We start from the raw sequence: 14,015 nt of genomic DNA on the forward strand, positions 1-14,015 counted from the left end.
AGCGTTACTAGATAAATGGTCAAAGCAATGGAAACTGCAGTTTAATGTTTCCAAATGTAAAATAATGCACTTGGGGAAAAGGAATCCTAAATCTGAGTATTGCATTGGCAGTTCTGTGTTAGCAAAAACTTCAGAAGAGAAGGATTTAGGGGTAGTTATTTCTGACAGTCTCAAAATGGGTGAGCAGTGTGGTCGGGCGGTAGGAAAGGCAAGTAGGATGCTTGGCTGCATAGCTAGAGGTATAACAAGCAGGAAGAAGGAGATTGTGATCCCCTTATATAGAGCGCTGGTGAGACCACATTTGGAGTACTGTGTTCAGTTCTGGAGACCTCACCTACAAAAAGATATTGACAAAATTGAACGGGTCCAAAGACGGGCTACAAGAATGGTGGAAGGTCTTAAGTATAAAACGTATCAGGAAAGACTTAATGAACTCAATCTGTATAGTCTGGAAGACAGAAGGAAAAGGGGGGACATGATCGAAACATTTAAATATGTTAAAGGGTTAAATAGGGTTCAGGAGGGAAGTGTTTTTAACAGGAAAGTGAACACAAGAACAAGGGGACACAATCTGAAGTTAGTTGGGGGAAAGATCAAAGGCAACATGAGAAAGTATTATTTTACTGAAAGAGTAGTAGATCCTTGGAACAAACTTCCAGCAGACGTGGTTGGTAAATCCACAATAACCGAATTTAAACATGCCTGGGATAAACATATATCCATTGTAAGATAAAATACAGGAAATAGTAAAAGGGCAGACTAGATGGACCATGGGGTCTTTTTCTGCCGTCAGTCTTCTATGTTTCTATGTTTCTATGGTGTCCTCTGAACTGAATTGCACTGCTTGATCAAAGAGCTATCATATCCTTTCTTTTTCATTCTTTTTCCAACCTATGGCTCATCTGACATTCTCATTTACATCTACCTTTTTTATACCATTAGGGCAGCGTTTTTCAACCAGTGTGCTGTGAGACATGGTCAGGTGTGCCATGGGGAAAATTAAACATGGGTCCCCATGTGCCGGATAAGACACGCGGAGGCCATTTATCCCGCCAGCCGCCTCCATCCGAACATAAACTTCCCCCTCACAATCCCTCCAGCTATCAGCGACAGGAAGAGTGGAGGCACAGGGAACGCTCACTGACCAATCACCTTCTAGGATTCATCCCGACCACTAGTGATGAACCAATAGCAGGCCATCTCTCATCCACACCCAGGAAGGTTCCCACTCGGGCTGCCGCGCACTTCTCATTGTGTGGCTGCGGTGAGTAGTTGAAGATGCTACTCCTCCCCATGATCCCGATTTCTAATCCTGATCAGGACTGGTGGTAAATGTTGCCACCACTAGATGAAGCCTCAGCCTCAACTGGTTATATCTATCCTGATGGTATATTTGACCTTTTTCTTTTCATAAGAGCCCCCTGCAGAGGGTGATATATAATGCATCACAATGCATCACAGTGTTATCTATATTGTATATGGCCTCCTGAAGGGTCATCTTCTTAAAGAGCTCAAGTGTCATTTTGTGTCATTTTGGTTGGTGGTGTGCCCTAGGATTTTGTAAATGTAAAAAATGTGCCGCGGCTCAAAAAAGGTTGAAAATCACTGCATTAGGGCACCAATGGACTATTAACAGTCTGGAGCAATCCAGACCTGCGCTCAATCTTCAATAGAGGATATGGATTAGATGCAGAACTGAATTCACTCTGTTTATTTGGGAAGCCTCTTCTTGATGAGGCATAGTAAACTGGTGGAGGCAGCAAGGTTAATTCACAAACCTTTTGTCCATTCTCTTTCAGCCTCAATAGTCATCGGAAAATGGTGGTGTGAGATGGAGCCCTGCCTAGAGGGCGAAGAATGCAAGACATTACCTGACAATTCAGGATGGATGTGTGCAACTGGCAATAAAGTCAAGACCACCAGAGTAAGTTGATGTTTTACTTATCACCGGATGTTAAAACACTGTAAGTTCGCATAATAAAATGTTTTTCTTTCCTTTTAATGATCCTGATAAACTTTGCATTGGGGTGGAATTGGGGTGACTGAATGGAGCTGAGCATTTACCAACCGGATGCCCTTCCTGACGCTTACACAGAATTCACAGCAGATACTTTTTCTTTGAGCCCAGAGAGAGAAATATCTGCTGCTACCTAGGATCAGACTCACAGTCTCCTGATTGTGAGGCCACCATGCCACTCTCATAGCAAAATATGGTAGACCACAACCTACTTCTTGGTAATCTAGAAAAAAGTGGGATGAGAGCATCACCACCAGTGGATTTGTAACTGGCTGACAACTGTACTCAACAAGTAGTCCTTAATGGTACTATGTCTACATGGAGGAAAGGAAGCAGTGGGTACCACAAGGTTTTGTCTTAGGCCAGTACTCTTCAATGTCTTCATAAATTACTTAGACGAAGGGAAAGAAGGGGAATTTAGCAAATTTGTGGATTATATAAACCGGCAGGAATAGTCAACATCTTAGATCAGCGTTTCCCAACCGGTGTGCCACGGCACACTAGTGTGCCGCGAGACATCGTCAGGTGTGCCGCGGCGAGAGGCCGCGGAGGAGAGTGGGTGGATCGGGCGGGCAATGGGGCAGGGCGGAGAAGCCAGGGGCGCGTTCGGCCGGAGGCACCGACTGCCGCACCTCCCTGCCCCTGCCTCCCCACGGTGCCTCCGGCCAAACGCGCCCCTGGCTTCTCCGCCCTGCCCCATTGCCCGCCCGATCCGCCCACTCTCCTCCGCCGCCGCCTCCTGCCTTGGGGCGAGCAATCCGGGAGTCTGGGACTATGTGGCTTTGCGCCATGAAGAGAAAACGGCAGCAGGGAAAAGTCGGCCATTTTCTCTTCATGGCGCAAAGCCACACAGTCCCGGACTCCCGGATCGCTCGCTTCTCCGGCCAGCGCGGCGCTTTCCTGGGCAGATGGCTTTGCTGACCGGAGAAGCGAGCGATCCGGGAGTCCGGGACTGTGTGGCTTTGCGCCATGAAGAGAAAACGGCCGACTTTTCCCTGCTGCCGTTTTCTCTTCATGGCGCAAAGCCACACAGTCCCGGACTCCCGGATCGCTCGCTTCTCCGGTCAGCAAAACCATCTGCCCAGGGAAGCGCCGCGCTGGCCAGAGAAGCAAGCGATCCGGGAGTCCGGGACTGTGTGGCTTTCGGCCGGGCTAACGGGAGGTGGCGTGAGGCCGGGTACTGGGGACGTCTGGGAGGGCGAGGAGGCTGATGGCTGCTGCGCACTCCACTCTCTCTCCAGCTCTCTCTCGCTCTTTCTTTTTCTCTCTGTTGCTGGCGTGGTGAACGAGAGAGAAAGAGAGAGAGAGAAAAAGGAGGGGAGAGAGAATGAGAGAAAGAAAGCAAGAGAAAGAGAGGGAAAGAAAGCAAGAGAGAGAGAGAAAGAAAGGGGGAAGGAGGGAGAGGGAAAGACATAGAGGGAGGGAAGGAGGGAGAGAGAAAGAGAGCAAAAAAGAGAGGAAGAAAGAAAGAAAGAGGGATGGAGAGAAAGAAGGGAGGGAAGGAAGAGAGAGAAAGAGGGAGGGAGAAATAGAGTGAAATGGAGGAAGAGATTTTTTTTTGTCCAAACTTTTCTTTAGCCCCCCCGCCCCCCCTTCAGTGTTCCCCAGAATTTTGAAAACATGAATAATGTGCCGCGGCTCAAAAAAGGTTGGGAAACACTGTCTTAGATGATAGTCTCAAGAGCCAGACAGATCTTGACAGACTTGAACACTGGGCCCTATCTAACAAAATGAAATTCAATGTAAAGAAAAGTAAAGTCTTTAGCTAGAGGTATAAAAAGCAGGAAGAGGGAGATTGTGATCCCGCTATATAGAGCACTGGTGAGACCACATTTGGAATACTGTGTTCAGTTCTGGAGACCTCACCTACAAAAAGATATTGACAAAATTGAACGGGTCCAAAGACGGGCTACAAGAATGGGGGAAGGTCTTAAGCATAAAACGTATCAGGAAAGACTTAATGAACTCAATTTATATAGTCTGGAGGACAGAAGGAAAAGGGGGGACATGATCGAAACATTTAACCCTGCTGTTCTGTTCGGGTCGTATGTGACTCGAAGCCAAGTTTGAGTCCCTGTAAAAAGTTTTCCCTGCATATCTGAAACTTGAAATTTCATGACTTTTCATCATTTCAGAGGTTCTCTCTATGAGAATTTTTTGGGGGGTGGGGGGCTTAGTTTTTGCTGGTCAAAAAAAGTCACACTTCTTATGTTCCCGGGTCATCCTGACCCAGACCGAAAACTCTTCATTTGAAGTGCTTATGTTTGTTCAATTTGAATACTTTTTTCACTTGGAAAGTATTCTGAACATTTCTGCACACAATGATATGAAAATTGAAATGAAAAAAGGATTTCTTATTGGTTTATTTTGCTGATAGAATGCATGCCCCCACCCCCGTTTTTGTGAAATATTTTTCAATTTATGGATAGTTTTGCTTGCAAAATGTGTTCAATTTTACTAAAGTTGGTGTGGGATTGGTAGTTTGAACATTTCTGAATATAAGAAAAATATAAATGAACTGAAATAAATGTTTCTTATTGGTTGTTTATAATCATAAATAAGCCATCGCCCCTCCCCTTGGCTGCTTGCAAACATTTTCACTTTATATTTACGCAGGCTTCAAATCTGAAAGATTTTTAATATCTTAGGTATTCATTTACTCATTTTAACATGCCTGATCATCATAAAAATATTTGTTGGGGTGGGGGAAAAAAATTTTTCTTGGCAAAAAAAAAGTCACGTTGACTCTGTTTCGGGTCATATAGACCCGGACCAAAATGATTTTTTTTTAGGTACTTGAATTTGGTCTTTTTGAAAACGTTTTCCACTGGAAAACTAGTTTGAACATTTCTGAACATAATGATTTGAAAATTGAACTGAAAAAATTGAGGCTTATATTTTTATTTTGATCAAAAAGCCCCTCCCCCCATGCTTTCTGAATTTTTTGTCAATTTATATTTTTTTAGGCTACAAATCTCTAAGGAATATTCCCCCAAAAGTTTTGATATACTAAATTGAACAATCCTAAACATAGGAAAAATAGAAATGAACTGAAAAAAATGATTCTTATTGGTTTATTTTTGAATATAAACCATATTGTCTTATACTCGAGTATAAGCCTACTCGAGTATAAGCCTATTTGAGTATAAGCATGGGGGCCCATTTATGAGCAAAATAAACCAATAAGGATCATTTTTTTCAGTTCAATTTTCATATCATTATGTTCAGAAATGTTCAAGCTATCAATCCCACACCAACTTTAGTAAAATAGAATGCATTTTGGAGGCAAAATTATCAATAAACCTAAAAACAAATCACAAAAACGGGGGGAGGCACATTTATGTGCAAAATAAACCAATAAGGATTAATTTTTTTCAGTTCAATTTTCATTCCATTGTGTGCAGAAGTGTTCAAACTTGTTTCCAGGTGAAAAAAGCTTTCAAAAAGACCAAATATAAGTGCCTAAAATGATCAATTTGCAGTCCGGGTCAAATAGACCCAGGAACATAACATTAGGGAGTTTTTTCGAACAGAACAGCAGGGTTAAATATGTCAAAAGGTTAAATAAGGTTCAGGAGAGAAGTGTTTTTAATAGGAAAGTGAACACAAGAACAAGGGGACACAATCTGAAGTTAGTTGGGGGAAAGATCAAAAGCAACATGAGAAAATATTATTTTACTGAAAGAGTAGTAGATCCTTGGAACAAACTTCCAGCAGACGTGGTTGGTAAATCCACAGTAACTGAATTTAAACATGCCTGGGATAAACATATATCCATCCTAAGATAAAATACAAAAAATAGTATAAGGACAGACTAGATGGATCATGAGGTCTTTTACTGCCGTCACTCTTCTATGTTTCTATGTCTTACACTTAGGCAAGAAAAAACAAAAGTATACATATAGACTGGGTGAAATCAGGCTTAATAGCACTAACTGTGAGAGATATCTTGGCATTTTAGTGGACAACCAATTATATATGAGCCAATAGTGTACATCAGCAGCCAAGAAAAGCAAATGAAATTCTAAGTTGTATTTACAGAGGGATACAGTCAAGATCAAGTGACATACTAATACCACTCTATAAAGCCTTAGTAAGACCACAGCTAGAATACTGCATTCAGTTTTGGTCACCACACTATAAAAAGATGTTGAGACTGTAGAAAGAACAGTGCAGGGAAGAACAACTAAGATGATCAGGAGACTGGAGACTAAAATATATGAAGAATGGTTGCAGGAACTGGGCATGGATAGTCTACTGAAGAGAAGGGCCAGGAGAGACATGATAGCAGTGTTCCAATATTTGAGGGGCTGCCACAGAGAGGAAAGGATCAAGCTATTTTCCAAGGCACCTGAAGACAGATAAGGAATAATGGATGGAAACAGATCAAGGAGATATTCAACCTAGAAATAAGGATAAATTTTCTGACAATCAATCAATGAAATAGTTTGCCTTCAGATGTTGTGGGAGCTTCATCACTGGAAACTTTCAAGAAGAGACTGGATTGCCATCTGTCAGAAATTATATAGGGTCTCCTGTTTGAGTGGTCCCTTCCAACTCTGTTAATCTTTTAATATCATTGCAATAATATTGGTTCAAAATGGGAATGGCTGCCTCGTGTTGCTTCTTTTCATGAGAGCGTTTTCTTTTCTGGCTTTCTCAGATGTTCCATGCTTAGTCAGGGACAGAAATCAGGACTATGAGAACATGTTGGGGAGCTTTTACTCCAAACATCATGGATTTGGGTGCAACATGATTTTGGGTAAGATCCAAAGTAGCCTGATTTGGAACACTTTCAGAAATGGAATTAAAACACATGTTATTCTCTATTTTCTAAAGAAGAACAATTCATTGGTTGCATGGTAGGATCTATAGAGTCATCCTCTCTTGGGACCCTAACTTGCCCTGTTTGCTATACATACATACATACATACATACATACATACATACATACATACATACATACATACGGTACACAGAGAGGAGGGAGGGGGAGGGAGAGAGAGAGAGAGAGAGATCATCTATATATTGCAAAACCTAAAAAAAAAATCATTGGGAAGCCCAATTTTTACAGTGCAACTCTAGAGCTTTATTTTGAAATTGGGAATTGGGAAAGGACAGTTAGGTATTATCAGTTTTCAGGATGCAGCATACTCCTCTGAGTTAGATACCAAAGTAAGAGTTATAGTTAGATAATTCTTTTGACATGTTAATCCATTTTTGACCCAGTTTAGCAAGATACAAGAACAAGTTGTATTCTGTGCTAATGTGGCTTCCGATCTGTTTAGAATATTTCTGCAAACATTCTGAACAATAGATGTCTCAATAAAAAGAGAAATATATGAATGTAAAAACGTCATTGATTATGTCTTAAAACTCTGGTCATTTCCCTCATGTCAGAAGTCTTGAGTCTCTAAATTAGAATTTGTAGAATAGACTCGGTAAACCATATACTTTTTATTTTGTTTTCTTTAAGTAGGCATGCTATGTCCACCTAATACAGTGGTACCTCATCTTATGAACGCCTCTTCTAACGAACTTTTCAAGATACGAACCCGGTGTTTAAGATTTTTTTGCTTCTTCTTCCGAACTATTTTTACCTTATGAACCCAAGCAGCTGCTGCTGGGATGAAGGGGTTTCTTTTTTTCCCCTTTTTTGAAGAAAGAAAAGGGAGGGTCTGCTTGGAGTAGGAAACATTTCGCAGAGAACAACATGCTTGCAAAGGAACTGAAAGGGTGTATTTTTAAGAAAGAAAAGGGAGGAGGGAGGGGCAGCTTGGGGGAGGAAAAATTTTGCAGAGAACAACATGCTTGCAAAGGAACTGAAACGGTGTCTTTTGAAGAAAGAAAAGGGAGGGGCCCCCCTTGCCTTTCTTCCTTCCTACTCACCCTTTAGCCTAGCCTTGCTTCTTCCACCCGCCCCCTTTAGCTGCTCCTCCCTGCCCTCTGTTCACCTCCCTTCTAAAGTTTGGGATTTTCCTGAAGGATTTGCACAGATTATTTGCTTTTACATTGATTCCTATGGGAAACATTGTTTCATCTTACGAACTTTTCACCTTACGAACCTCCTCCTGGAACCAATTAAGTTTGTATGATGAGGTACCACTGTATAGGCTTTCTTCAACTTCTTTTCAATGCAAATCACTATTTAGGCATGGAGAATCAAATAGCTTTTAGAGGACAGATTGTGGCACTGCACAAGAACATTTTTCCACATACATTTTCAGTCCATCCGTGTTGCGTACAGTAATCTACACGGAAGGTTCTCTTCATTCTCTTTGCATATTTTCTGCTTTTCACTAGCTATGGATTAATACCTAACATCTCAATTTCTTTTTTTATGCATTTGGAAGCTTTGTTAATATTCAAATATATGGCTTATTCCACTGTGTATGGATTATCGGATTTCATTTCAATTAAATTCCCAAGATATCTTCCTAAATGTTTCAAAATAGAGTAACACCTCTACCCTACCATGTCCTGTATTTTGCTTTTTTTAAATCTTTCTTGGCAGGACTTTGTTTCTATAACTTTGTTGAAAGTATTCTTTGCATTTCAATGTTTTGACGGACTGACTGAATATATTGCAGAAAGTGCAATCATTTGTGAGGATAACTTAATGGAGTAAAATTAAGGAGGAATCTCTCAGTCAGAGGCATATAAGGATTCAGCCAACACAACAAGTGTTTTTAGAAAGACATGTGATAGGATACATTCAGAAATTACTTGGACCCTCAGGTGGCATTGAGTATTATGGCAGGGGATTGTACAGTACTTCCTGATCTGAACCGGACTAGGGAAACAAGTATAAGACCTGCCCAGTAATAGGCTGCTGCCCCCATTATATTTAATTTTATTTATATATAAATTCAGTACAAGTAGTTAAATATAGCTATTGCAATTAGTCTTCCGACATGTTTCATAATTTCTCTTCAGTCACATTATAAACTACTGTAGTTCGCCTTTAGGAGTTGGGTGTTCTAGTCAGACTTGCAGACGCCACAACCAGCCCCTCTACATTGACTGGGATTCTTTACTTACTTTTTGTTGAAGATTATTTATTGAACAATCGTTCTTTAGGAAGAAAAGCAAAATAAAAATGTATATTACTTGCAAGCAGTTTGGGTCGGAGACCATTTTGAAAGGGATTTTTAATCCTGCATCCTCAAAGTCCCTGGGCAGCATTAGGGAAGTAAGAACTTCCCTAATGGAATCAGCTCCCTCCAGAGATTCTCACTGCCCCCGCCCTCCTCACCTTTCGCAAGAGTTTTAAGACTCATTTATGTTGCCAGGTATTGGGCAATTAGATCAAGCCCCCTCCCTGTTTACTAAATGTGATGAGTGGTTGTAAATGAATTAGCTGACTGATTTTAATATATTGGGATTTTAGTTTGTAATGTTTTAATTAATTATATTTGTTGTTGCATTGTTCATATTGTATCTTGTGAGTCTTTGGAAAAGGGCAGCATACAAATCTAATTATTAATCATAGTAATAATAATAATAATAATAATAATAATAATAATAATAATAATAATAATAATAATAAAAGAACTACAGTGCAGAGGAGAGCAACCAGGATGATTAGGAGACTGGAGGCTAAAATATACAATGAATGGTTGCAGAAACTGGGCATGGCCAGTCTGGTGAAGAGAAGGACCAAGGGAGACATGATAGCAATGTTTCAATACTTGAGTTGCTGCCAAAGGGGGTCAGACTGTTGTCCAAGGCACCAGAAGGCCAGACAAGGAATAATGAATGGAAACTGACCAAGGAGAGATTCAACTTGGAAATAAGGAGAAACTTTCTGACAGTGAGAGCAGTGGGAAACCTTGTTTGAGGAGGTTGTGAGAGCTCAGAGGGATCTTGGAGTCCCAGTGGACAATAGGTGGAAACTAAACAAGGAGAGAAGTAACTTAGAAGGAAAAATTTCCTGACAGTTAGAACAATTAACCAGTGGAACAGCTTGCCTCCAGAAGTTGTGAATACTCTAACACTAGAAGTTTTTAAGAAGATGTTGGATAACCAGTAGTGTAGCGTTTCCCACCTAAGCAGGGGGTTGGGTTAGAAGACCTCCAAGGTCTCTTCCAACTCTGTTGTTGTTTGTTTGTTTGTCTGTCTGTCTGTCTGTCTGTCTGTCTGTCTGTCTGTCTATCTATCTATCTATCTATCTATCTATCTATCTATCTATCTATCTATCTATCTATCTATTAGATTTGTATGCCGCCCCTCTCCGTAGACTCGGGGTGGCTCACAACAGCAATAGAACAATTCATAACAAATCTAATAATTTTAAAACATTTAAAAAACCCCATTATTAATCAGACATACATACAAACATACCAAAAATAAATTGTATAGGCCCGGGGAAGATATCTCAATTCCCCCATGCCTGGCGGCAAAGGTGGGTTTTAAGGAATTTACGGAAGGCAAGGAGGGTGGGGGCAGTTCTAATCTCCAGGGGGAGCTGGTTCCAGAGAGTCGGGTCTGCCACAGAGAAGGCTCTTCTCCTGGGACCCGCCAAACGACATTGTTTAGTCGACGGGACCCGGAGAAGGCCAACTCTGTGGGACCTAATCGGTCGCTGGGATTCGTACGGCAGAAGGCGGTCCCGGAGATATTGTTGTTGTTGCTATTGTTGTTAATCTAATCTAAACTACCTTGATTTCAGGAAAGTCTTTTTAATGCTAGTCTTGGGGTAAATGCAAAGTCTTAGAAAGGGCAAGAGGAATTTCCAGCCCTCATGGGTTCGTTCAGGCAAAGCCCCTGAATGATATGAAATGCTTCTTCCCACCTGGGCTGAGTTGCTGCTTTAAGAGATAAGCTGCCACTGAGATTACCTGCAGTCTCTTCATTGTTTATGTCCTCTCTCGCATTACTTTCCCATCCTCTCTACAATTTCTCAGTGGGGACTAGTAATCATTGGTACAGCATGCAATTGCGATTTTAATTTGGGGGTTCTTTCCTTAGAAGAAAAGAAAAACATACCAGATTGCCCCTACATCCTGCTTGGCATATGTGCACCTTCATTTATTTGAAACAGGAAAGTGCAACCTGCAACCCTTACCCTAGAGTCCTTCCAAATGTTGCTCCTGGATTATACTTTTTAACGTGACAGAAGGAAAAAAATATTGAATATGTGGGGAAGCTGATTATACTACTTCTTTTTAATCAGTTTCATTTAATTACATTATCATTAAATCAAGCATCATTTATGATCCGTTCTCAAGCAACTTCTTTGCCCAAATTGTGAATATAGCCTCTTGCTTTCTACTCAAAGGTCAATAGCGGCCCTCACTTCAAAAAAAGTTCGTCACTGCTACAGTGAAAAAAAAAGGGGGAACCCAAAACATCAGTTTTCCTCCTCCCCATTGAAGTGGTTCAAAAACTGAAATGATACTTTTACAATCAATTTATGTCCTATAAATCCTTGAGGAAACATTTAATGATTTCCCTTCTCCAGTCGTTCCTTCTTCTACTTGCTTTCTGAAATCATCCTCAATGGTTTCATAACAAAAATGAAGCATTTTTTTAGTAGCTGCTAGCCTATTTGGTGATATCCATGGAACCTCCTGGGTCAAGCTAAACACTCCCCTTCATTTACTGAAATTAACAAAAACCAGAAGTTATCAAAGAAAACACTCTGAGCAACAGAAACCCTATTTCAGCACCAGCGTTGAGTCACTTGTTGACCTATTTTATTTCCTTCCAACAAAAGATGAGCTATTTAGAGCTCACTTTTGCCATCAAAAGCTGAATGGATACAAAACGTCCCTTCAGTTACTTTGAGCATTTCAGGAGAACAAGGTGTACTACAAGCGTCTGGTGTCAAAGTTCAGGCTTTTATGCTTAGAAGGAGCAAACTCAAATGAAAAAGCTATTTTCCTGCCTCTTTTGAGGTGCCATTTCACCATCAATCTCCCCTCCTCTGATATCTATTATTAGTTTAATCTATATGCCACCCAACTCCCTAAGGACTTTGGATGACTCACAACAAATAGAACAACATCTATAAAGAACAATTTAAAAAAATAAAAATCCATAATAAAAATCATGTGTATCTTTTGTGGACAGATCTAAATGATACATCATTTGCTCAATGGCCCCAGGCCTGCTGGCAAAGCTAGGTTTTTACCACTTACCAGAAGGCCAGTAGGGATCTCAGAAGGCCAGTAGGGATCTTAGGAGGTAGCTGGTTCCAGAGAGCCAGAATCCATCACTGTTTCCGCTAGTGGGTCAGCAATCCCATGCCTACTGGGGGTAGCCCAATACTGGTCTGGATGGTAGGGGGATGGGAATATAGCTTCTGATAGGATGGTAGTGTTTGTGGAAGGAATGTATTTCTGGTCCTTAGCTAATTTTGAGAACTGTTGAGGCTTCTTGGGCATTTATCTGTGCCCCCAGGGTCACCTGGATGAGGGTGCAATTGATTGTGGAATCTTCTTGGAACTTCTGCAAAGGCTGCATTGAAAACTCTACATTTTGTAGGCTCCACATTTTGGATCAAGAGTCCTAATTTTTGAACAGAGAACAGCATTGGCTTGAAAGAATGGTAAAATAATCCATCTATGTTGGAACTGAAAGCCTTCCTCAAAGGGGGGGGGATGAGATGTCACTGAAGTAGACCCAGAGGCAGGGTTTTGAGCAATCGGTACTTTTATTCAGCTCAGAGAACAAGTGACAGCTCAGCAAGGCAAGTGACAATTCAGCGAGTACCGACTGACTCTGCCTGGAGAAACCGCTCCTTTTATACATTTGCGGTTCCCGCCAAAGCTAGAGCCGGCCGCGTCTGAGCCAATCAGGAGCGACTTCCTGCTTCGGCTCAGACAGCGCTGGAAAGAGGAACAAACTATTTACAGGAGTTACAAGGTAGCCATTTCAGGATACAACACCCCTCCCCTCATAGTTGGACACATCCATCAAGAAAGCCATGTGACAAAATCGTCCAATCGATGGGGCCTCCGAGGAGCTCGCGCTGACCTGCGCAGTTCAATTTCTCCTTCGACACTGACTGTGGAGGATGGCTCGCCGCTGTTCTCCCGGCGCGGCGGACTTGGCCTGGCGGGCCCAACGAAGGCTTCGGAGGACGAGGATGGCTCGGCGTCGCTGGATGATTCCCCCTGGCCCGATAAGTCTCTTTGCGTGTTTCTTAACTCGGGCAATGTACTAAAGTCTGTTGAAGGGGGAGAGTCCATGTCAGCGGTTTGTGGCAATTGATTTTCTGTTCGCTTCCGAATGTGGTCTATGTGTCGTTTCCACAAACGACCATCCTCTAGTTTTACAATATAAGTCTTTGGTGCATTTTGCTTAACAACAACTCCCTTCATCCAGTTTACATTTCCATCAAAACTTTTTACATATACATTTTGTCCCAAATACATTTCTCTTTCAGGTTTTACACACATTTGGTTATTATTAACACAGAACCTTGGGTTTAACCTGTCTAGTGGTGACCTCAATTTTCTTCCCATCAATAACTCTGCAGGGCTTACATGTGTGTGCGAGTTAGGGGTGATGTGTTGGGTGAGTAAGAATTGGTCCAAGTTTTGTTGCACATCCCCAGGGCCTGACCTGCGCAATGCCTCCTTTGCCACCCGCACGTAACGTTCTTCCAATCCATTAGCCCAGGGCGAATAAGGCGAGATGAGGGCATGTCTGACCCCTAGGCCATCTAGGAACAATTCGAATTGCCTGGCTGTTAGCTGTGGCCCATTATCAGACACTAAGATATCTGGGCAACCATGGGATGCAAACAGTCTACTCAATACCTTGATGGTGGCACTTGTGGTTATGTTGTTCATTGCTATTATTTCCACCCATTTGGAGAAGGCATCAACCACTATTAAAAAATACTGGGACCCCACTGGGCCAGCAAAATCAATGTGGATTCTAGACCAAGGACCAGCAGGCTGTTCCCACTCAGCCGGAGTTGTTTTGGGGGGACTGGGCCGTGACTCTTGGCACGGTTCGCACTTTGAAACCCAACTTTCAATATCAG

The sequence above is a fragment of the Erythrolamprus reginae genome, chromosome 2 (assembly GCF_031021105.1).
Source record: "Erythrolamprus reginae isolate rEryReg1 chromosome 2, rEryReg1.hap1, whole genome shotgun sequence".
NCBI lineage: Eukaryota > Metazoa > Chordata > Lepidosauria > Squamata > Dipsadidae > Erythrolamprus > Erythrolamprus reginae.